The sequence below is a fragment of the Elephantulus edwardii genome, unplaced genomic scaffold, assembly GCF_000299155.1.
Source record: "Elephantulus edwardii isolate Elephantulus edwardi_28Jun2011 unplaced genomic scaffold, EleEdw1.0 scaffold00335, whole genome shotgun sequence".
In the NCBI taxonomy this organism is placed as follows: domain Eukaryota; kingdom Metazoa; phylum Chordata; class Mammalia; order Macroscelidea; family Macroscelididae; genus Elephantulus; species Elephantulus edwardii.
In genome coordinates, this window is record NW_006400085.1 from 129,438 (window position 1) to 140,868 (window position 11,431).

An 11,431-nucleotide genomic window follows, 5' to 3' on the forward strand; every position below is an offset into this window, starting at 1 on the left:
TAATCGGGATGGGTGTGTCAGAGGCGGTGTGGTTGGCGCAGGATAGAGTAGGGTTTAGGGCTGTTGTGCATAGGGTCGCTATGAGTCGGAAACGATTCGATGGCACATAACAACAACAACAACAACATGTGTACATTTCAATTGAGGCTCGAAAAGAACTCCACAGGAGCTAAAATATGCCACGAAATTTGGAGGACAGCTACCTGGCCAACTGACTGGAAGAGATCCCTATTTTCCATTCCTAAGAAAGTGATCCAACAGAATGTGGAACAGTATCATTAATATCATATGCAATCAAAACATTATTGAAGATCATCCCAAAATTGTTAGAACAGTACATTTTCAGAGAACTTCCAGAATTTCAAGCTCAATTTAGTAGAGGCCATAGCCCAGGGATATCATTGCTGATGTCAGACAGATCCTGGCTGAAAGCAGAGAATACCAAAAGTATATCTATTTCTGTTTTATTGACTATGCAAAGACATGTGACTGTGTGGATAGTAACAAACTATACCTAACAGAGAGAACAATTAATTATGTTTATATGAAACCTGTTGTATGCACAAAGCAAGGAATGCTGCATGGTCTAAAATCAGTAGTGTGCATTGGGGTTATATCCTTTTCCCATACCTATGCAATCTGTGTGCTAAGCAAATAAGTCATGAGGCTGGACTCCATGAAAAGGAATGTGGCATCAGGGTTGGAGGAAGACTCATCAACAACCTGCATTATGCACGTGACACAACTTTGCTTACTGAAATTGAGGAGGATATGAAATGCTTGCTGCAGAAGAACAAGAACTTAAACTTTTACTAAGGATTACATCTCAACATTGAGAAGACAAAGATCCTCACCACAGGACCAACAGTCAACACCATGCCAGAAGGAGAAAAGACTGGAGCTGTCAGTGATTTCATCTTGCTTGGATCAACAGTCAATACCCTTAGTATCAGCATTCAGGAAATTAGGAGATGTGTTGCATTGGGCAAGTCTGCTATCAGGGCTTATCCAAAATGCTGATGAGCAATATTGTCAGTTTGGAGACTAAGTTGTGCCTGATTCAGCCCATGGTCTTCTAAATCTCCTGCTACACATCCAAGAGTTTGACAATGAATAACAGAAGAAGAATTGATACCTTTGAGTTGTGGTGCTGGAGAAGAGTATTGAACATACTGTGGATTGCCAAAAGAAAAAAATAGATCTTGGAAAAGGTGCAGCCAGACTGCTCCTTGGAGGCAAACATGATAAAACTTCCTCCTTCTTACTTTAGACATGTAATTAAGGAAAATTACTCTTTGGAAAGGGACATCTAGCTTGGAAAGATAGAGGGTTAGTGAAGAAGAGAAAGACTCCTAACAAGATGAACTGACATGGTGACTTCAGCACTGGGCTTGAATGTGTCACAGATGATGAGGATGGCACTAGATAGGGCAGAGTTCAGGCCAGCTGTTCCTAGGTTTGCTGTAAGTTGTACTTGGCTTGACAGCATCTAACAAGAACAACAGCATGCACCAGTTATTACACTATTAATATTCATCATATTATTTAAACCTCATAATAACATTGCGAAGTAGGTATTATTACCTCATTTGACAGGTAAAAGTATTAATTTAAGTTAAAGGAATGACTGAAAGTGGAAGGGTTAGGTAAATTGCAGATCTTACTACATATACAAATCAAAAGCTCATGGTTTTGGCCATGGTAATGAACAAAAACCAAAATAATAATATTGATATAACGAAAGCCACATGGTATTTCACACTAAGTCTTGTTTTTTATCCTTTATGAGGATTATCTCATTATATCCTCACAATCATTTTATGAGACAGATATATTTATCACCCCTAATTTTCACTTGAGGAAACGGAGGCTCAGAGAGGTTGAATTACTTTGCAGTCATGTTATCAGTGTGTGACTCAACCATTTTGAAAACTCTGGCAATTTAACTCTGGAACCTCAATTCCTTAAACTTGTTAAGGCCTCCCATGAATCTACTTAGTATTTTGATTGGAAATAAAAAACAAACAAACAAACCACTTAATATCTACTTTAGGCAGTCAAATATTTTAGCCAGCAAACACCTATTGCCTCTAGTCTGCAGTTTCCAAAACAGTTTCATCCAACTAAAAATGTTGTTGTTGTTTGAGTCAAGCATGACTCATAGCGACCCTATGAACAAAAGGCCCGAAGCCCCTCTACAACTATTAATATTTATCAAAGTTCATAGAGTTTCCGGAGCCTTGTTATTTAGGAAGGGGATGTCACTTGTGCTTCCAAATCTGTCATAGTATGTTACTGTTGGGTGCCACAGAGTCATCTGTGATGTATAGTGAACCTATGTACAGCAATTCTGAACCCTTCCCTGTCCTGAGCCAGTACCACTAATTCTGACACACCAATCTCCATTGCCCCAGTTATTGTATCAGTCCATCTCATGCAGGGTAGCCCTCTCCTGCACTGTCCCTCCACCTTCTGAGTATGATGTCCTTCTCCAAGGACCGATCTCTCCTGGCCACATGCCCAAAGGCAGAGCTTAAAAATCCTGTCCTCCAAGGAGAGACTTGGTTTCACCCTCTCCAAGACCTTGGAATTATGACATTGTGTGAGCAATGTAAACAGACACTGCTAAATCTCTGTGTGCAAGGAATGAGAATATAGCAGAAAAAGGGTAGAGACAAGTCCAATTAAAAATACATAATTATTAACTTCCATGAAAGTTTTATCCCACTAAAAAAATATACTTTTTTTATAAATGTAAAGAAATATACCTTGACCTAAACTGGAGAAATGTGAAAAGTCTAAACCTAAGAGTTAGGTATGAGGATAGTGATCTACCTATTAATATCTCTATAAGTAATCAGAAGTAGCAACTGCAAAGAATTAGTAGGAACTCATGAATTAAAAAATGCATAAAGGTGTATTTTTTTCTTTTAAAAAAGTTAAGATTCATGCTACCTTTGCTGTGTTCAGAAATTTTTTAAAAGGCAGAGTTGTATTTTGCTCTTGGTTTTTTTCACCAAGAGAAACAACTCAATCTACGGTTACAGTTGAAAAAAACAAAGGTTAAGTACTGAGAAGTAACTAATGATTTAATTCTACAAATAAAAAAGGTGAGGCAAAACAACTGATCAGTCTTTAATATGAAAATGTCTATCTACTCCCTTTCTTTTTGTTCTACATCTAGATTGAGGTCTGAAGATAGGACACATCCCTGGCGTGCACCCTTCCCAATTTTGAACCATGCAGTGCTCTCTTCCTCAGTTCTGATGACTGCTTCCTGTTTCAAGTATAGGTTTTGCCTAAGCATGATTAAATGTTCTGGATTCCCATTCTTTTTTTTAAATTTTATTTTATTTTATTATTTTTGTGTGCGTGTACCATCAAATCAGATCTGACTGGTACAGGAGGAGATTGTCCCTCCTTCCCCGGCAGAGCATCTGGTGGATTTGAACCATTCGCCTCTGGGATTGTAGTTGCAGCTCCTTGCCACTAGGCCACCAGAGCTCCCCTGGATTCCCATTCTTGTCAGAGTTAGCCACAGTTTGTTATAGTCCACATAGTCAAATGCCTTTGCATAGTGAATGAACACAAACATTCCTCTGGTGCTCCCTGCTTTCAGCCAAGATCCATCTATTATTAGCTACAATATCCCTAGTATCACAAACCCTTCTAAACCCAGACTACACTTCTGGCAGTTCTCTGTTGATGTACTGTCCAGTCATTTTGGGATAATTTTTAGCAGAATCTTGCTTGCATATAATATTAATGTTATTGTTCGATAGTTTCCACACTCTATAGGGTCACCTTTCTTTGGAATGACAACAAATCTAGATCTCTAAAAGATAAGGATAGAATATTAAAAGAAGTGCGAGAAAAACAAAAAGTCGCCTACAAAGGGCAAACAATAAGATTAAGTTCTGATTTCTCAGCAGAAGTCATGCTAACAAGAAGACAAAAGGATGGCATATATAGAAAGTTGAAAGAAAACAATTGTCAGCCATGGATTCTATACCCAGCAAAGCTCTCCATGAAATATGAAGGAGATATCGGATTCTTTGCAGAAAAGAAGAACCTTAAGGAATTTGTGGAAACAAGTCCAAAATAAAAAGAAATTTTAAGTGAAGTCCTTCACAAAGAGATGCTGAAGGAAAGTGCATGGACCATAGTAACCAGAAACAAAAGAAAAAGAAATACAGCAAAATGGCAATAGTAAAACCTGGCCTGATTATAATCACTCTTAATATAATGGACTAAATGAAACAACTAAGAGAAAAAGAATAGCAAAATGGATAAAAAACCAAAGTCCATCAAGATGTTGCCTACAAGAGACACATCTAAAAAAGGAAGATAAAGACAGATTCAAAATCAACACTGGGAAAACAATATACTAAGCAAATGGCAACCACGAAAAATCAGGATTGGCAATACTAGTCTCTGATAAAATGGACATCAGGATGAAAAACACTATAAAATATAAGGAAGGACATTGTTGTTGCTATTGTTGATTACCTTCGAATTGAGCATAACTCACAGTGACCCTATGAACAAAAGGCCGGAAGCCTCTTCTACAACTACTCACATTTATCAAAGTTCACAGAGTTCATAGAGTTTCAAAGGGATGTTGTTTAGGAAGTGGAGGCCTACATCCAGACCTGCCAGAGTATGTTATTGTTCTTATATGTCATTGAGTTGCCTGAAATGTATAGCAACCCTGTGTACGGCAGCTCTGAACCTTTCCCTGTCCTGAGCCAGTCTCATTAACTCCAATGATAACTATTTGATGAGGATTGTGGACATAGTTTTCTAATTGGTTTCTCTGTAACCACCTGTCTCCTTCAATTGACTATACTGCAGCTAAGGTTTTATTTAAACAAAATAAAATGAAACAAAACAAAACAGAAATTTAGTAATTTCTCCCTTGCTGAAACCCTTCAGTGGTATCCCACAATTCTTAGGTTAAAAAGCACATAATCTTCAAAATAGCCTAAAAGATGGGCTCAGAAGTGTATTACATATTGATTAAAGGCCCGGTAGATCAAGAAAACATAACCTTGGTGAAAATTTACACACCAAATGATACATAAATACATAAATGCAAAATACATAAAACAACAGTTAACAAAATTGAAAAAAGAAATAGCACCAAAGAGTGGTAGGAGATTTCAACTCACCACTATCACCGAAGAATAAGTCAACGCATATGAAACTTAACAAATATGCAGAAGATCTAAATTATACAATCAGCCAACTCAACCTTGTCGATGTATTCACAGCACTGCATCCAACTAAAACTCAATTCACTTTGTTCTCAAGTGCACATGGTACTTTCTCCAGATTTGATCACGTATTGGGACAAAAAGCAAGCCTCAACAAATTAAAAAACACTGAAATAATACAAAGTATCTTCTCAAACCATAAAACAATGACAATGTTTTATAACAGTGCCATAAAACTAGAAATTAACCACAGGAAAGTACAGCTTACAAAACCAACCATGTAGAAACAAAGTAACTTTCTGCTAGAAGTGAAATTAAAAAATGTTCCTTGGAAGAAATGAAAATGAATGTACAATATAGCAAGACCTCTGGGATCTATCTAAGGCACTCCTCAGGGGGGGAAGTTTATAGTAATAATAACACATAAAAAAGAAAGAAGAAAAATCAATGATCTAATTCAACACCATCAAATAGATAAAAGAACAGCCATCTAGTCCTACAGCTTTTAGAAGAAAGGAAATTAGAAGGACAAGAGCTGAAATCACTAAGTTAAAAAACAGAAATGAAACCATCAATTAGACCAGGAGCTGATTTTTCCAAAGGGTCAATAAAATTGACAAACCACAGGCAAACTTAACAAACAGCGGAAGGGGGGAGGGAGCGGGGAGAAGACACAGATAACTAGATTAAGAAATGAAAGAGGTAACGTCACAAAAGAACCAGAGGAAATTAAATTGATAATATCAGAATACTATGAAAAGGTATATACTATGATAAATTAAAAAAACGTAGAGGAAATGGAGAATTTCCTTGAAACCCATGCTCTACCCAGACTGACACAGACAAAGACAGAAAACTTGAACAGACTCATCACAAAAGAAGAAATTGAACAGATCATAAAAAGATTTCCCATAAGAAAAGTTCTGGACCAGATGGCTTCACTGCTGAATTCTACCAAACATTAAGAGAAGATCTATCATCAATTTTACTTAAAATATTTTTAAAAAGAGAAAAAGAAAGAACACTCCCAGAGTCTTTCTATGAAGCAAGCATAAACCCAATACCAAATGCAGGCAAAAATATTCTCAATAAAGAAAACTACAGACCAATATTTCTCATGAATATAGATGCAAAAATCCTTAACAAAATCCTAGGAAATATGCAAAAGCTCATTAAAAAATGATTAACCATGACCAAATGAGATTCATAACAGGTATGCAGATATGGATCAACATAAGAAACACAACGTAATTCACCATATTAACAAAGCAAAACCCAAGAACCATATTATCCTACCAATTGGTGCAGAAAAGGCATTTTACAAAGTCCAAGACCCCTTCCTGATAAAAGACACTCAGCAAAATTGTAATAGGAGGCTCTGGCTGTGTGTCTGGAGCCGCTGCAGGACGTGCTGAGCGTTTGCGGAGCCCATTAGTGCCCGTGGGTGAGCTTCACCACGCCGACATGTCCCGCTACCTACGTCCCCCCAACACTTCTCTGTTCGTGAGGAACGTGGCTGACGACACGAGGTCTGAAGATTTACGTCGAGAATTTGTTTGCTGTGGTCCTATAGTTGATGTATATGTTCCACTTGATTTCTACACTCGACGTCCAAGAGGATTTGCTTATGTTCAATTTGAGGATGTTCGTGATGCTGAAGATGCTTTACATAACTTGGACAGAAAATGGATTTGTGGACGCCAAATTGAAATCCAGTTTGCACAGGGTGATAGGAAGACACCAAATCAAATGAAAGCCAAGGAAGGGAGGAATGTGTACAGTTCTTCACGCTATGATGATTCATAATGACAGATATAGACGTTCTAGAAGCCGAAGTTATGAAAGAAGGAGATCAAGAAGTCGGTCTTTTGATTACAACTATAGACAATCTTATAGTCCAAGAAACAGTAGACCGACTGGAAGACCACGACGTAGCAGAAGCCATTCTGACAATGATAGATTCAAACACCGAAATCGATCTTTTTCAAGATCTAAATCCAATTCAAGATCATGGTCCAAGTCCCAGCCCAAGAAAGAAATGAAGGCTAAATCATGTTCTAGGTCTACATCTCACACCAAAACTAGAGGCACCTCTAAAACAGATTCCAAAACACACTATAAGTCTGGCTCAAGATATGAAAAGGAATCAAGGAAAAAAGAACCACCTAGATCCAAATCTCAGTCAAGATTACAGTCTAGGTCTAGGTCAAAACTCTAGATCAAGTTCTTGGACTAGTCCTAAGTCCAGTGGCCACTAATAGTATATAAACTATGATATTTTTAGTCATGTATAATTCATTTACTCGTAGTTTGGTTTACTTAAATTACCAGGAAAACAATGTTGCAATGATGCTTAAAAACACTTGTTAGTTTTCCCTGTACTAGGCAATGGTTATAATTAAAATGATATGCTGTTGAGAAGCCACTCTTAAGAGTCCAGTTTGTTTAATGTTATGGGCAGCTACCAATTTGTGGTGTCTCTGTATATTTTTGTAAAGACTCATTTTTTATGCTTGAAATATTGGTGAAAAGATGTTGGTTGACCATAATTTGCAACGTTGTCTTACTAAAATTAAATTTTCATATCCATATTGGTAGAACTGTTAACCTAGAAATGTAGTCTGTTGATAAGTTAGAATGATGCAAAAGTGAGGTTATAGCCACAGGACAGCACTGCCTGCTCAGACACATTTAGGTTCAGGGTGGACCTTTATGACTTAAGATACCAAGGCCCATGATAAAAGCTTAATTCAGTTTGCAGTGTAGAATAGTTCTTTTGTTAACCCTTTTATCATGGGAGTGATGCCAACTGGATTAAGGTAGTATTATCAGGGAGGTTGCCTTTTTGAATGAAACATGGAGCCTTCACTGTTTGGTAGATTTGGTTTCTTGGGGTTTCTTTCCTGGTTTCTGTGAATAAAAGAAATATCAGCGGAAAATATACCTTAAATTTGAGCAGATCAATAATGGCAGAAAAAATTTCAAGAAAAAAATGTTTGTGGCTACTGAAAATTTTAAAGGGCATTGTTGGATATAATATTTCATTTTCTTACTGCTATTTGATACAAGTAGATTGTTTGAAAGTTTTGTTTGTGTCTGGATAGTAAGAACTGTTTTGATGCTTATAGCACTTGGTGTGTGCATTTGTATCAACATCTCTTTACCTCTTTATAAAAGAGGTTTGCTCCTTACACCTAAAGTTTATTTAATGTGAGGCAAGTGGAAAGACAACACTCCCGTTACTAGTTGATTCTGTGGTGCCTTAAATTTAAAAAAAAAAAATGGAAGAAATTAATGCTAAGCAAGAGTGACCTCTCTATGTTAATTATCATTGTAGACCTGACTAAAAATGAGGCCCATAACCATTTATAATTTCTAGTGTTTCTTTGAAACATCATTTTGTGGAAAACAACAGTAACTTGACCTATCTAATTTCATTTCCGAACAAAAGCTAGCATCTTTAAACTCATAGCTTGCTTGCTTACAGATAAAAGAAATATTGAGAGGCAATTCCTTTTGGAGGAGTACTGTTTTCAGTTTTTATTTTAGTTATTTAGGCCTGCCTGTAATATTGTTTGTGGAATGTGTTTTGAGGGATTATTTCTAGAACCTTTGTATATTTGATAGTATTTCTAACTTTCATTTCTTTACTGTTTGCAGTTATATTGTTCATGTTCTGCTATGCAATCATTTATATGCACGTTTCTTTTAATTTTTTAGATTTTCCTGGATGTATAGTTTAAACAAAAAGTATTTAAAACTGTAGCCGTAGTTTGCAGTTCTAGCAAAGAGGAAAGTTGTGGGGTTAAACTTTGTATTTTCTTTCTTATAGAAGCTTCTAAAAAGGTATTTTTATATGTTCTTTTTAACAAATATTGTGTACAACCTTTAAAACATCAATGTTTGGATCAAAAACAAGACCCAACTTATTTTCCGCTTGCTGTAAATTAAGCAAACATGCTATAATAAAAACAAAATGAAGGAAAAAAAAATTGTAATAGGAGATAATTTCCTCAACATAAAGACGAAATATTTGCAAAACTAAGAGCCAGTATCCTTCTCAATGGAAAAAGACTAAAAGCATTTTCCTTGTGAACAGGGACCAGATAAGAATGCCCACTGTCACCACTTCTACTCAATATTGTATTTGAAGCAACAAGAGAAGGAAATAAAAGGCATCCAGATAGGCAAAGAGATGGTTAAGCTAACATTATATTCAGGTGATATGATAGTGACAGAGAAAACCCCAAGGACTCAACAAAAAAACCTGTTATAGTAGACCATCTTTTTTTTTTTTCCAGTAGAGTGGCAGGATATAAGATCAATATCTGATTCCTCTACAGTAACAAAGAGAACTCAGATAAGGAAACCAAGAAAGCAATACCATTTACAATAGCCAAACACAAATTGAGATACTTGGGAGTGAACCTATCTAGAGATATAAAAGACCTATACAAACAAACAAATGAAAAAAAAAAAAAAGAACATTTCTGTGAGACACAATAAAAGACCCAAAGAAAAGGAAAAATGTGCCCTGCTCATGCATTAGAAGACTCAATAATGTGAAAATGACAAACCTACCCAAAACATGTTCAGTGTAATCCCAATACAGGTACCAAATTCATTTTTCAAGGAGATCGAAAGGAAAATTGTCAAGTTTCTTTGGAGAGGAAAGAGACATCAAATAAGCAAAGCACTTCTGTAAAACAAAACTGAAGTGGGAGGCACAGCACTTAGCCAAAACAGCATGGTGCTGGTACAATGACAGGTACATAGAGAAATGAAACAGAATTGAGAACCCAGAAATGGACTCATCTATCTGTCTATGGTCAACTGATATTCAACAAGGAAATAAAACTTATCAAATGGGGAAATGACAGCTTCTTCAACAAATGGTGCTGGTAAGACTGCAGAAAGCTGAAATAGGATCCACATCTCACATCATACACAAAAATCAACACAAGGTGAATCAAAGACCTAAGAATAAAGCCCAAAACATTCAAGACCAACAGAGACAAAGTGGGATGAAGATATAGTCTATGGTATAAAGAAACTGCCAGAAATAGACAATCTAGAGATAATATATTGATGAATAAATTGATTTTATCTAAAGATAAAATCCCTGTGAGTATCAAAAACTTTTCCCAAAAAAGTGAAAAGAAAATATATTGACTGGGAACAAACATTTGGCAATACCATTTCAGACAGTGGTCTCATATCAAAAGTATACAGAATCCTATAAGGCCTCCATAAGAAAAAGACTGATAACACAATTACGATATGGGGGGGGGAAATGAAAGACTTTGTCACAAAGAAAGATATTTGAATGGCCAACATACACATGAAGAAATGCTCAAAATCACTGGCAATAAGAGAGGTGCAAATCAAAACCACAGTGAGATACCATCTTACCCCAGTAGCACTGACAAAGTTTAACAGGACGGCAAGTAATAAATGTTGGAGAGGTTGGGGATAGAAAGGAACTCTTACACACTGTTGGTAGGATTGTACAATTACTCCTGAAGGCAGTTTGATGTTTCCTCAAAATGCTGAACATAAACATTCCATATGACCCAGATATTACACTGCTGGAAAGATACCACAAGAAAATGAGAACTGAGGCAAAAACTCAAGATTTGTACAATGTTCATAGCAGTGTTATTTGCCATCTCAAGAACATGGAAACAGCCCAAACATCTAGCCACAATCAAAGAGACTGAGAATTTTCAGTACATTCACATGATGGAGTACTACAGTAGCATGCAGGAGCAATGATTTTGAAAATCATTACCTAACATGGGAGGCACTGGAGAGCATTATGCTATGTGAACTAACACAGTCCCATAAAGGCAAATACTGTATAAGACCATTAAAGCAGAAATGTATGAGAATCCAATGGTGGGAAGGTAGGAGCAGATGGGTGAGGATGAGTAGGGAGGTAATTACAGGGTCGGACAATAGGATGGGTGGAGGAAGGGGTGAGTAAAGGAAATGGGAAAGATCTGGTGTGAAAAACAATGTATAGAAACTTTGTAAGTAAACCTGTTGTTTTTGTTGTTGTTATGTGCCATCGAGTTGCTTGCGACTCATAACGACCCTATGTACAACAGCCCTAAACTCTGCTCTTTCCTGTGCCAATCGCACTGTCTCTGACACTCCCAGCCCAATTACCCCAGTCACTGAATCAGTCCACCTTATAGAGGGCCTTCCCCTCC

General features: G+C 36.8%; 1 protein-coding gene and 1 pseudogene across 1 annotated transcript in view; both read left to right on the forward strand.

Moving 5' to 3' along the window:
* Nucleotides 1-11,431, forward strand: part of ACTR3B (ARP3 actin-related protein 3 homolog B (yeast)) — a 151,676-nt gene that overhangs the window by 108,108 nt on the left and 32,137 nt on the right. The gene's annotated exons all lie outside the window — the stretch shown is intronic.
* Nucleotides 6,681-7,474, forward strand: LOC102848656 (annotated as a pseudogene).